The sequence below is a fragment of the Pleurodeles waltl genome, chromosome 9, assembly GCF_031143425.1.
Source record: "Pleurodeles waltl isolate 20211129_DDA chromosome 9, aPleWal1.hap1.20221129, whole genome shotgun sequence".
NCBI lineage: Eukaryota > Metazoa > Chordata > Amphibia > Caudata > Salamandridae > Pleurodeles > Pleurodeles waltl.
The window spans coordinates 790621457-790635631 of NC_090448.1; positions in this window are offsets into that span (position 1 = coordinate 790621457).

Consider the following 14175-nt stretch of genomic DNA (forward strand, 5'->3'; position numbering starts at 1 on the left):
ACCCAGTCAAGCCAAGGAATGCCCTGACTTGAGTCTGGGTTTTTGGAGCTGCCCAGTCCAGAATAGTCTGGATCTTAGGCTGGAGTGGCTGAACCTGGCCTCCACCTACAATGCGTCCCAAGTAAACCACAGTTCCCTGCCCTATCTGGCATTTGGATGCCTTGATAGAGAGGCCTGATGCTTGCAGGGCCTTCAAAACCTTCTTCAGGTGGACCAGGTGATCCTGCCAGCTGGAGCTAAAGACAACAATATCGTCAAGATAATCTGCACTAAAGGACTCCAAGCCAGCAAGGACTTGATTCACAAACCTTTGGAAGGTGGCAGGGGCATTCTTTAAATCAAAGGGCATAACAGTAAACTGATAATGCCCATCAGGTGTGGAGAATGCTGTCTTTTCTTTTGCTCCTGGTGCCATTTTTATTTGCCAGTACCCTGCTGTCAAGTCAAAGGTACTTAAGTATCTGTCAGAACCTAGTTTATCAATCAATTCATCTGCTCTTGGAATGGGATGGGCATCTGTCTTGGTAACAGAATTAAGTCCTCTGTAGTCTACACAAAACCTCATCTCTCTCTTTCCATCTTTGGGGACTAAGACCACTGGGCTAGCCCAGGGGCTGTCAGAGTGCTCAATGACTCCCAATTCTAGCATCTTGTGTACTTCCACCTTGATGCTTTCCTTAACTTGGTCAGACTGTCTGGAAAATTTTGTTTTTGACAGGCATGCTGTCTCCTGTGTCCACATCATGGGTACACATGTATGTCTGACCAGGGGTTAGGGAAAAGAGCTAAGCAAACTGTTGCAGGACCTTCCTACAGTCAGATTGCTGTTGGCCAGAGAGGGTGTCTGAATAGATCACTCCATCAACTGAGCCATCTTTAGGGTCGGTGGAGAGGAGATCAGGGAGAGGTTCACTCTCAGCTTCCTGGTCCTCATCTGTTACCATCAACAGATTCACATCTGCCCTGCCATGGAAGAGTTTGAGGCGGTTCACATGGATCACCCTTTTGGGGGTCCTGCTAGTGCCTAGGTCTACCAGGTAGGTGACATGACTCTTCCTCTCTAGCACTGGGTAAGGACCACTCCATCTGTCCTGAAGTGCCCTGGGAGCCACAGGCTCCAGAACCCAGACTTTCTGCCCTGGCTGAAACTCAACCATAGCAGCCTTTTGGTCAGACCACAACTTCTGGAGTTGTTGGCTGGCCTCAAGGTTTTTACTTGCCTTTTCCATATACTCTGCCATCCTTGAACGTAGGCCTAGTACATAGTCCACTATATCTTGTTTAGGCTCATGAAGAGGTCTCTCCCAGCCTTCTTTTACAAGAGCTAGTGGTCCCCTTACAGGATGGCCAAACAGAAGTTCAAAGGGGGAAATCCCTACGACCTCCTGGGGCACCTCTCCGTAGGCGAAAAGCAGACGACATGGCAAGAGGACATCCCATCTCCTTTTGAGTTTTTCGGGGAGCCCCATGATCATGCCTTTCAATGTCTTGTTAAATCTTTCAACAAGACCATTGGTTTGTGGATGGTATGGTGTGGTGAATTTGTAAGTCACCTCACAATCATTCCACATATGTTTCAGGTATGCTGACATGAAGTTGGTACCTCGGTCAGAAACCACCTCCTTAGGAAATCCCACTCAGGTAAAAATACCAATAAGTGCTTTGGCTACTGCAGGGGCAGTAGTCGACCTAAGGAGAATTGCTTTAGGGTATCTAGTAGCATGATCCACTACTACTAGTATGTATTGGTTCCCTGAGGCTGTGGGAGGTTCAAGTGGACCCACTATGTCCACACCCACTCTTTCAAAGGGGACCCCTACCACTGGAAGTGGAATGAGGGGGGCCTGTGGGTGTCCACCTGTCTTACCACTGACTTGACAGGTGGCACAGGAGACACAAAACTCCTTGACCTTCTGGGACATGTTGGGCCAATAGAAGTGGTTGACTAATCTCCCCCACGTCTTGGTCTGTCCCAAATGCCCAGCAAGAGGAATATCATGAGCTAAGGTCAGAATGAACTCCCTAAACTCCTGAGGCACTACCACTCTCCTAGTGGCACCAGATTTGGGATCTCTGGCCTCAGTGTAAAGGAGTGCATCTTCCCAATAGACTGTTCCTGTTACTTTTCCATTGGACTCTTCAGCAGCTTGCTGCCTAAGGCCTTCAAGAGAGGGACAGGTTTCTTGCCCCTTACACAACTGCTCCCTTGAGGGTCCCCCTGGGCCTAGGAGCTCAACCTGATAAGGTTCTAACTCCAGAGGCTCAGTTCCCTCAGAGGGCCGAACTTCTTCCTGAGAAGAGAGGTTCTCTTTTTCTTGTTGTGTTGAAGCTGGTTCCCCAGTCTTCTTTCCTTTTCTCTTGGAGGGTTGGGCCCTTTTTCCAGGCTCCAACACCACTTTTTCACCCTGAGCCTTGCACTGTGCCCTTGTCTTGACACACACCAGTTCAGGGATACCAGCATGGCTGCATGGGTTTTGAGTTCTACCTCAGCCCATGCTGAGGACTCCAGGTCATTTCCAAGCAAACAGTCTACAGGGATATTTGAGGAGACCACCATCTGTTTCAGGTCATTGACCCCTCCCCACTCTAAAGTTACCATAGCCATGGGATGTACTTTAGTCTGATTGTCAGCCTTGGTGACTGAATAAGTTTGTCCAGCCAGGTATTGCCCAGGGGAAACCAGTTTCTCTGTCACCATGGTGACACTGGCACCTGTATCCCTCAGGCCTTCTACACTTTGCCCATTAATTAAGAGTTGCTGCCTGTATTTTTGCATATTAGAGGGCCAGGCAGCCAGTGTGGCTAAATCCACCCCACCCTCAGAGACTAGTGTAGCTTCAGTGTGAACCCTGATTTGCTATGGGCACACAGTTGATCCCACTTGGAGACTGTCCATTCCAGTGTTAGAAGTGGAACCTTTCTTGGGACAGGCCTTGTCTCCAGTTTGGTGTCCTTGCTGATTACAGTTACGACACCACACCAGGCCTTTTTGGGATCAAAGTTGTTACCCTTGTACCCAAAATTGGATTGTGAAGAGGCTCTGGACCCTCCCTCATGAGCAGGTTTTTGGGGCCCTATAGATGACTCTTTACTTTTCCCTTTGGATGTCTCAACACTCTTCCCCTGGGGAGTCTTTGTGACCCCTTTCTTTTGGTCACCCCCTGTGGAAGTCTTGGTCACCCTAGTCTTGACCCAATGGTCCACCTTCTTTCCCAGTTCTTGGGGAGAAATTGGTCCTAGGTCTACCAGATGCTGATGCAGTTTATCATTGAAACAATTGCTTAACAGGTGTTCTTTCACAAATAAATTGTACAGCCCATCATAATCATTTACACCACTGCCTTGAATCCAACCATCCAGTATTTGTACTGAGTAGTCAACAAAATCAACCCAGGTCTGGCTTGAGGATTTTTGAGCCCCTTGAACCTAATTCTATACTCCTCAGTTGAGAATCCAAAGCCCTCAATCAGGGTAGCCTTCATGAGGTCATAGGATTCTGCATCTTTTCCAGAGAGTGTGAGGAGTCTATCCCTACACTTTCCAGTGAACATTTCCCAAAGGAGAGCACCCCAGTGAGATCTGTTTACTTTTCTGGTAGCACAAGCCCTCTCAAAAGCTGTGAACCATTTGGTGATGTCATCACCATCTTCATATTTAGTTACAATCCCTTTTGGGATTTTCAACATGACAGGAGAATCTCTGACCCTATTTATGTTGCTGCCACCATTGATGGGACCAAAACCCATCTCTTGTCTTTCCCTTTCTATGGCTAGGAGCGGTCTCTCTAAAGCCAATCTTTTGACCATCCTGGATAACAGGAGGTCATCTTCATTGAGGCTGCTCTCAATGCTTCCAGAGTTGCTGGACGCTCCTGTGAGAGAAGCAGCATCTCTGACTATCACATTTGGAGTCAGGGTTTGAGAGACCCTGGGCTCCCTATCTAGGACTGGAAGTGGGAAATCCTCCAGGTCACTAGGGTCCCCCTCTGTGAGGCCATCATCAGAAGGGTTGTTTTTAGCAAACTCTGCCAAGAGCTCCTGGAGCTGTACTTTGGTAGGGTCTGAACCAGTTTTAATCTTTTTGATTTTGCAGAGAGACCTTAACTCTGACATCCTAAGATGCAGGTAAGGGGTGATGTTGAGTTCCATCACTATCTCTTCTGCATTAGACATTATGGTGGTCATTACAACCCTGGCGGACGGTGTTAAAGCTGCGGAAATACCGCAAACAGTGCAGCGGACAAAAAAAGGGAATTATGACCCTGGCGGTAACCGCCAACAAAGACAGCCACTTTAACACACCGCCCGCCACGGCAGTACAGACAAGCAGCGCGGCGGTCACCGCCAACAGACAGGCGGGAGACAATGTACCGCCCACACTATTACAACCCGCCAATCCGCCACCTTTTCCGGGGCGGATTCACTGTGGATAAAAACACGGCGGAAACAGCTTTTGCTATGGGAAAACGCTCACCTCAACATACTCCACGAGGAAGGAGGACACCATGGAGGCCGAATTACAAATCCTACCTGCCCTTGTCTTTCTGCTCCTCTACGACCAACAGCTACGGAGGCGCTGAAGACACCGGTGAGTACTGCATCTACGACACGGGGAGGGGGAGGCAAAAGTTAGGGGGACACCCACCAAACACCCCCACCCTCGTATATTACAACATACACACCAATGCATTCACAAAAATCACAGTAACAACCCACAATCCCTCCAGAAGAATGAAAAGACAATGCGAAATTCGGTCAAACATTGTAATGTGGCAATATACATGTCATACAAAAATATACAGATATATATCTCAAAATCACTCTTATTTACACATACAATCCGAGAAGTAGTGCAGATATGTACACAACAATGTCCGTGCACCAACAGTCCAAAAATCCATGGGCGAGGCCCACAAACTATACCTGACCAAAATCGGAGAGAACACTGCCGGGGCATCAGATAGAAACACTACAGGCACCTCAGGGGGAACGGAAGGGGGGGGCACCTCAGCCAGATGAATGCGAAGCCAGATCCACGACGGGGCTCCATGCCCATTGATGTATCCGGGGAGTGCAAAGCCACAGTCTCTCAAGTCTCTCCAGTGGGTGGGTTGCCCACTGCTTTATCCTGGGGAGTGCAAAGCCACAGTCTCTCAAGTCTCTACAGTGGGTGGGTTGCCCACTGTGCCATCCTGGGGAGTGCAAAGCCAGTCTCTCAAGTCTCTACAGTGGGTGGTTTGCCCACTGTGCCATCCTGGGGAGTGCAAAGCCACAGTCTCTCAAGTCTCTACAGTGGGTGGGATGCCCACTGTGCCATCCTGGGGAGTGCAAAGCCACAGTCTCTCAATTCTCTACAGTGGGTGGCTTGCCCACTGTGCCATCCTGGGGAGTGCAAAGCCACAGTCTCTCAATTCTTTACAGTGGGTGGCTTGCCCACTGTGCCATCCTGGGGAGTGCAAAGCCACAGTCTCTCAAGTAGATGCAGTTCTCTATTGGTTCTGGGGGGGGACTGGTGCCCAGACTGGATGAGTCTCCCCGTGAAAGTTCATGTCCGGTCACTGTCCCAGCTGCACATGGGAGAAGGATGCCTGATGTGGCGGCCTTTTCATTCCTACACGGTGCATGCCCTGTTCAGCGGTGCTTTGCCATGGCGGTCTTTGCCCTGTTCAGCGGTGCTTTGCCATGGCGGTCTATGGACTGTTCAGCGGTGCTTTGCCATGGCGGTCTTCAGCGGTGCTTTGCCATGGCGGTCTATGCCCTGTTCAGCGGTGCTTTGCCATGGCGGTCTTTCTGTTCAGCGGTGCTTTGCCATGGCGGTCTATGGACTGTTCAGTGGTGCTTTGCCATGGCGGTCTATGGACTGTTCAGCGGTGCTTTGCCATGGCGGTCTATGGACTGTTCAGCGGTGCTTTGCCATGGCGGTTCTGGACTGTTCAGCGGTGCTTTGCCATGGCGGTCTTTGCCCTGTTCAGCGGTGCTTTGCCATGGCGGTCTTTGCCCTGTTCAGCGGTGCTTTGCCATGGCGGTCTTTGCCCTGTTCAGCGGTGCTTTGTCATGGTGGTCTTTGCCCTGTTCAGCGGTGCTTTGCCATGGCGGTCTATGGACTGTTCAGCGGTGCTTTGCCATGGCGGTCTTTGCCCTGTTCAGCGGTGCTTTGCCATGGCGGTCTTTGCCCTGTTCAGCGGTGCTTTGTCATGGCGGTTCTGGACTGTTCAGCGGTGCTTTGCCATGGCGGTCTTTGCCCTGTTCAGCTGTGCTTTGCCATGGCGGTCTATGGACTGTTCAGCGGTGCTTTGCCATGGCGGTCTATGGACTGTTCAGCGGTGCTTTGCCATGGCGGTCTTTGCCCTGTTCAGGTGTGCTTTGCCATGGCGGTCTTTGCCCTGTTCAGGGGTGCTTTGCCATGGCGGTCTATGGACTGTTCAGGGGTGCTTTGCCATGGCGGTCTATGGACTGTTCAGGGGTGCTTTGCCATGGCGGTCTATGGACTGTTCAGGGGTGCTTTGCCATGGCGGTCTATGGACTGTTCAGCTGTGCTTTGCCATGGCGGTCTATGGACTGTTCAGCTGTGCTTTGCCATGGCGGTCTATGGACTGTTCAGCTGTGCTTTGCCATGGCGGTCTTTGCCCTGTTCAGCGGTGCTTTGCCATGGCAGTCTATGGACTGTTCAGCGGTGCTTTGCCATGGCGGTCTTTGCCCTCTTCAGCGGTGCTTTGCAATGGCGGTTCTGGACTGTTCAGCGGTGCTTTGCCATGGCGGTCTTTGCCCTGTTCAGCGGTGCTTTGCCATGGCGGTCTATGCCCTGTTCAGCGGTGCTTTGCGGTCTATGGACTGTTCAGCGGTGCTTTGCCATGGCGGTCGATGGACTGTTCAGCGGTGCTTTGCCATGGCGGTCCTTGCCCTATTCAGGGGTGCTTTGCCATGGCGGTCTATGGACTGTTCAGGGGTGCTTTGCCATGGCGGTCTATGGACTGCTCAGGGGTGCTTTGCCATGGCGGTCTATGGACTGTTCAGGGGTGCTTTGCCATGGCGGTCTATGGACTGTTCAGGGGTGCTTTGCCATGGCGGTCTATGGACTGTTCAGCGGTGCTTTGCTATGGCGGTCTATGGACTGTTCAGCGGTGCTTTGCCATGGCGGTCTATGGACTGTTCAGCGGTGCTTTGCCATGGCGGTCTTTGCCCTGTTCAGCTGTGCTTTGCCATAGCGGTCTATTGGACTGTTCAGCTGTGCTTTGCCATGGCGGTCTATGGACTGTTCAGCGGTGCTTTGCCATGGCGGTCTATGGACTGTTCAGGGGTGCTTTGCCATGGCGGTCTATGGACTGTTCAGGGGTGCTTTGCCATGGCGGTCTATGGACTGTTCAGGGGTGCTTTGCCATGGCGGTCTATGGACTGTTCAGTTGTGCTTTGCCATGGCGGTCTATGGACTGTTCAGCTGTGCTTTGCCATGGCGGTCTATGGACTGTTCAGCTGTGCTTTGCCATGGCGGTCTATGGACTGTTCAGCTGTGCTTTGCCATGGCGGTCTTTGCCCTGTTCAGCGGTGCTTTGCCATGGCAGTCTATGGACTGTTCAGCGGTGCTTTGCCATGGCGGTCTTTGCCCTCTTCAGCGGTGCTTTGCAATGGCGGTTCTGGACTGTTCAGCGGTGCTTTGCCATGGCGGTCTTTGCCCTGTTCAGCGGTGCTTTGCCATGGCGGTCTATGGACTGTTCAGCGGTGCTTTGCCATGGCAGTCTATGGACTGTTCAGCGGTGCTTTGCCATGGCGGTCTTTGCCCTATTCAGGGGTGCTTTGCCATGGCGGTCTATGGACTGTTCAGGGGTGCTTTGCCATGGCGGTCTATGGACTGTTCAGGGGTGCTTTGCCATGGCGGTCTATGGACTGTTCAGGGGTGCTTTGCCATGGCGGTCTATGGACTGTTCAGGGGTGCTTTGCCATGGCGGTCTATGGACTGTTCAGGGGTGCTTTGCCATGGCGGTCTATGGACTGTTCAGCGGTGCTTTGCCATGGCGGTCCATGGACTGTTCAGCGGTGCTTTGCCATGGCGGTCTATGGACTGTTCAGCGGTGCTTTGCCATGGCGGTCTTTGCCCTGTTCATCGGTGCTTTGCCATAGCGGTCTATTGGCTGTTCAGCGGTGCTTTGCCATGGCGGTCTTTGCCCTCTTCAGCGGTGCTTTGCCATGGCGGTTCTGGACTGTTCAGCGGTGTTTTGCCATGGCGGTCTTTGCCCTGTTCAGCAGTGCTTTGCCATGGCGGTCTATGGACTGTTCAGCGGTGCTTTGCCATGGCGGTCTTTGCCCTGTTCAGCGGTGCTTTGTCATGGCGGTCTTTGCCCTGTTCAGCGGTGCTTTGCCATGGCGGTCTATGGACTGTTCAGCGGTGCTTTGCCATGGCGGTCTATGGACTGTTCAGCGGTGCTTTGCCATGGCGGTCTATGGACTGTTCAGCGGTGCTTTGCCATGGCGGTCTATGGACTGTTCAGGGGTGCTTTGCCATGGCGGTCTATGGACTGTTCAGGGGTGCTTTGCCATGGCGGTCTATGGACTGTTCAGGGGTGCTTTGCCATGGCGGTCTATGGACTGTTCAGGGGTGCTTTGCCATGGCGGTCTATGGACTGTTCAGGGGTGCTTTGCCATGGCGGTCTATGGACTGTTCAGCAGTGCTTTGCCATGGCGGTCTTTGCCCTGTTCAGCGGTGCTTTGCCATAGCAGTCTATTGGCTGTTCAGCGGTGCTTTGCCATGGCGGTCTTTGCCCTCTTCAGCGGTGCTTTGCCATGGCGGTTCTGGACTGTTCAGCGGTGTTTTGCCATGGCAGTCTTTGCCCTGTTCAGCGGTGCTTTGCCATGGCAGTCTATGGACGGTTCAGCGGTGCTTTGCCATGGCGGTCTTTGCCCTCTTCAGCGGTGCTTTGCAATGGCGGTTCTGGACTGTTCAGCGGTGCTTTGCCATGGCGGTCTTTGCCCTGTTCAGCGGTGCTTTGCCATGGCGGTCTATGGACTGTTCAGCGGTGCTTTGCCATGGCGGTCTATGGACTGTTCAGCGGTGCTTTGCCATGGCGGTCTTTGCCCTGTTCAGGTGTGCTTTGCCATGGCTGTCTTTGCCCTGTTCAGGGGTGCTTTGCCATGGCGGTCTATGGACTGTTCAGGGGTGCTTTGCCATGGCGGTCTATGGACTGTTCAGGGGTGCTTTGCCATGGCGGTCTATGGACTGTTCAGCTGTGCTTTGCCATGGCGGTCTATGGACTGTTCAGCTGTGCTTTGCCATGGCGGTCTATGGACTGTTCAGCTGTGCTTTGCCATGGCGGTCTATGGACTGTTCAGCTGTGCTTTGCCATGGCGGTCTTTGCCCTGTTCAGCGGTGCTTTGCCATGGCAGTCTATGGACTGTTCAGCGGTGCTTTGCCATGGCGGTCTTTGCCCTCTTCAGCGGTGCTTTGCAATGGCGGTTCTGGACTGTTCAGCGGTGCTTTGCCATGGCGGTCTTTGCCCTGTTCAGCGGTGCTTTGCCATGGCGGTCTATGGACTGTTCAGCGGTGCTTTGCGGTCTATGGACTGTTCAGCGGTGCTTTGCCATGGCGGTCGATGGACTGTTCAGCGGTGCTTTGCCATGGCGGTCTATGGACTGTTCAGGGGTGCTTTGCCATGGCGGTCTATGGACTGTTCAGGGGTGCTTTGCCATGGCGGTCTATGGACTGTTCAGGGGTGCTTTGCCATGGCGGTCTATGGACTGTTCAGGGGTGCTTTGCCATGGCGGTCTATGGACTGTTCAGGGGTGCTTTGCCATGGCGGTCTATGGACTGTTCAGGGGTGCTTTGCCATGGCGGTCTATGGACTGTTCAGCGGTGCTTTGCCATGGCGGTCTATGGACTGTTCAGCGGTGCTTTGCCATGGCGGTCTATGGACTGTTCAGCAGTGCTTTGCCATGGCGGTCTTTGCCCTGTTCAGCTGTGCTTTGCCATAGCGGTCTATTGGACTGTTCAGCTGTGCTTTGCCATGGCGGTCTATGGACTGTTCAGCGGTGCTTTGCCATGGCGGTCTTTGCCCTGTTCAGGGGTGCTTTGCCATGGCGGTCTTTGCCCTGTTCAGGGGTGCTTTGCCATGGCGGTCTATGGACTGTTCAGGGGTGCTTTGCCATGGCGGTCTATGGACTGTTCAGGGGTGCTTTGCCATGGCGGTCTATGGACTGTTCAGCTGTGCTTTGCCATGGCGGTCTATGGACTGTTCAGCTGTGCTTTGCCATGGCGGTCTATGGACTGTTCAGCTGTGCTTTGCCATGGCGGTCTATGGACTGTTCAGCTGTGCTTTGCCATGGCGGTCTATGGACTGTTCAGCTGTGCTTTGCCATGGCGGTCTATGGACTGTTCAGCTGTGCTTTGCCATGGCGGTCTTTGCCCTGTTCAGCGGTGCTTTGCCATGGCAGTCTATGGACTGTTCAGCGGTGCTTTGCCATGGCGGTCTTTGCCCTCTTCAGCGGTGCTTTGCAATGGCGGTTCTGGACTGTTCAGCGGTGCTTTGCCATGGCGGTCTTTGCCCTGTTCAGCGGTGCTTTGCCATGGCGGTCTATGGACTGTTCAGCGGTGCTTTGCCATGGCAGTCTATGGACTGTTCAGCGGTGCTTTGCCATGGCAGTCTATGGACTGTTCAGCGGTGCTTTGCCATGGCGGTCTTTGCCCTATTCAGGGGTGCTTTGCCATGGCGGTCTATGGACTGTTCAGCGGTGCTTTGCCATGGCGGTCTATGGACTGTTCAGCGGTGCTTTGCCATGGCGGTCTATGGACTGTTCAGCAGTGCTTTGCCATGGCGGTCTTTGCCCTGTTCAGCGGTGCTTTGCCATAGCGGTCTATTGGCTGTTCAGCGGTGCTTTGCCATGGCGGTCTTTGCCCTCTTCAGCGGTGCCTTGCCATGGCGGTTCTGGACTGTTCAGCGGTGCTTTGCCATGGCGGTCTTTGCCCTGTTCAGCAGTGCTTTGCCATGGCGGTCTATGGACTGTTCAGCGGTGCTTTGCCATGGCGGTCTTTGCCCTGTTCAGCGGTGCTTTGCCATGGCGGTCTTTGCCCTGTTCAGCGGTGCTTTGCCATGGCGGTCTTTGCCCTGTTCAGCGGTGCTTTGCCATGGCGGTCTATGGACTGTTCAGCGGTGCTTTGCCATGGCGGTCTATGGACTGTTCAGCGGTGCTTTGCCATGGCGGTCTATGGACTGTTCAGCGGTGCTTTGCCATGGCGGTCTATGGACTGTTCAGCGGTGCTTTGCCATGGCGGTCTATGGACTGTTCAGCGGTGCTTTGCCATGGCGGTCTATGGACTGTTCAGCGGTGCTTTGCCATGGCGGTCTATGGACTGTTCAGGGGTGCTTTGCCATGGCGGTCTATGGACTGTTCAGGGGTGCTTTGCCATGGCGGTCTATGGACTGTTCAGGGGTGCTTTGCCATGGCGGTCTATGGACTGTTCAGCAGTGCTTTGCCATGGCGGTCTTTGCCCTGTTCAGCGGTGCTTTGCCATAGCAGTCTATTGGCTGTTCAGCGGTGCTTTGCCATGGCGGTCTTTGCCCTCTTCAGCGGTGCTTTGCCATGGCGGTTCTGGACTGTTCAGCGGTGTTTTGCCATGGCAGTCTTTGCCCTGTTCAGCGGTGCTTTGCCATGGCAGTCTATGGACGGTTCAGTGGTGCTTTGCCATGGCGGTCTTTGCCCTCTTCAGCGGTGCTTTGCAATGGCGGTTCTGGACTGTTCAGCGGTGCTTTGCCATGGCGGTCTTTGCCCTGTTCAGCGGTGCTTTGCCATGGCGGTCTATGGACTGTTCAGGGGTGCTTTGCCATGGCGGTCTTTGCCCTATTCAGGGGTGCTTTGCCATGGCGGTCTATGGACTGTTCAGGGGTGCTTTGCCATGGCGGTCTATGGACTGTTCAGGGGTGCTTTGCCATGGCGGTCTATGGACTGTTCAGGGGTGCTTTGCCATGGCGGTCTATGGACTGTTCAGGGGTGCCTTGCCATGGCGGTCTATGGACTGTTCAGCAGTGCTTTGCCATGGCGGTCTATGGACTGTTCAGCAGTGCTTTGCCATGGCGGTCTATGGACTGTTCAGCAGTGCTTTGCCATGGCGGTCTATGGACTGTTCAGCAGTGCTTTGCCATGGCGGTCTTTGCCCTGTTCAGCGGTGCTTTGCCATAGCGGTCTATTGGCTGTTCAGCGGTGCTTTGCCATGGCGATCTATTGTCTGTTCAGCGGTGCTTTGCCATGGCGGTCTTTGCCCTCTTCAGCGGTGCTTTGCCATGTCGGTTCTGGACTGTTCAGCGGTGTTTTGCCATGGCAGTCTTTGCCCTGTTCAGCAGTGCTTTGCCATGGCGGTCTATGGACTGTTCAGCAGTGCTTTGCCATGGCGGTCTTTGCCCTGTTCAGCGGTGCTTTGCCATGGCGGTCTTTGCCCTGTTCAGCGGTGCTTTGCCATGGCGGTCTATGGACTGTTCAGCGGTGCTTTGCCATGGCGGTCTATGGACTGTTCAGCGGTGATTTGCCATGGCGGTTCTGATACGGACATTGGTGTGTGGCATGACGATCTCTACACTGGGCATTGGTGTGTGGCATGATGTTCTCTCCAATGGGCATTGGTGTGTGGCATGACGTTCTCTACAATGAGCATTGGTGGGTGGCATGACGTTCCATCACTGCCCAGCGGGTGTGTGGCATCCGGACCCCTCCTGGGCTGTGACTCCAGCGGTGGTTTCTGGACCAGTGACGATACTTGGGCCCTCCTGGGCTGTGACTTCGGCGGTGGTCTCCTGACCAGTGACGATACTTGGGCCCTCCTGGGCTGTGACTCCTGCGGTGGCAGTGGTCTCCTGACCACTGATGATACTTGGGCCCTCCTGGGCTGTGACTCCGGCAGTGGTCTCCTGACCAGTGACGATACTTGGGCCCTCCTGGGCTGTGACTCTGGCGGTGGTCTCCTGACCAGTGACGATACTTGTGCCCTCCTGGGCTGTGACTCCGGCGGTGGTCTCCTGACCAGTGACGATAGTTGGGCCCTCCTGGGCTGTGACTCCGGCGCTGGCCTCCTGACCAGTGACGATACTTGGGCCCTCCTGGGCTGTGACTCTGGCGGTGGTCTCTGGGCCAGTGACGATACTTGGGCCCTCCTGGGCTCTGACTCTGACGGTGTTCTCCTGACCAGTGACGATACTTAGGCCCTCCTGGGCTGTGACTCCGGCGGTGGTCTCCTGACCAGTGACGATACTTGGGCCCTCCTGGGCTGTGACTCTGGCGGTGGTCTCTGGACCAGTGACGATACTTGGACCCTCCTGGGCTGTGACTCTGGTGGTGGTCTCTGGACCAGTGATATTTGGGCCCTCCTGGGCTGGGACTCTGGCGGTGGTCTCTGGACCAGTGACGACGGTGCTGGCGGTTGTGTCTGGACCGCCGGAAATGATGGCGCACTTCTCCGCCGTGACACTCACAAAAGGCTGGGCAGACTTCCTCTGGACCTTCCCCACCTTTGTTGGAGTTACAGCTGACTCACCAATCCCCTTCGAACCCATGTCACTTGTTGTCCCACCAGGAGTCTTAACACGGTCCCGTCGTCCACTCTCCAATTTTAGAGCCTTTACAGGGGGTGGGCTGCCAGTGCCTTGGCTCCGGGTCCTACTGCCTGCCCTGGTGGCCGGTGCACTCCACAAACCTTGAACAGGCACCACTGGTATTGGAGGCTTTTTGGCTGAGGCGCTACGACGGGACTGATTGTCATGACCACACAAACTTGCCAAGTCAAATCAAAGAAGTGCATGAGAAAAGCAAAGAGATATCCTCAGTGGAGACAGCAAAGCCCAAACTGGAAGAAGGTTTGCAGAGTAATCTTGCGCTTATTTCAAAGGAAGAATCAAGAAGAGAAGATCCAAGATGGCCGCTGTGAGTCCTGAAGGTTAGTTACAGTTCTAGTCTTGCAATAGGTTGGTTGCTAGGTTACAAGCTCTCCAGTTGGAAGCATTGCACTTCAACTGAGGTCTGACAGGAATCAGCTGTGTGGAGAGAGAGAGCGCGCTTCAGAACAGAAACTCCTGTGAGGTAAAATTACATTTGAAGATTATATTACAGAAAACTGATAAATATTGTCAAGGTTTATTCAAAGAGTTTGATAGTAGACCGTTCCTGTGGAAGTCGGCAAGGCTACAGAGTTAATGTATGAATTAAC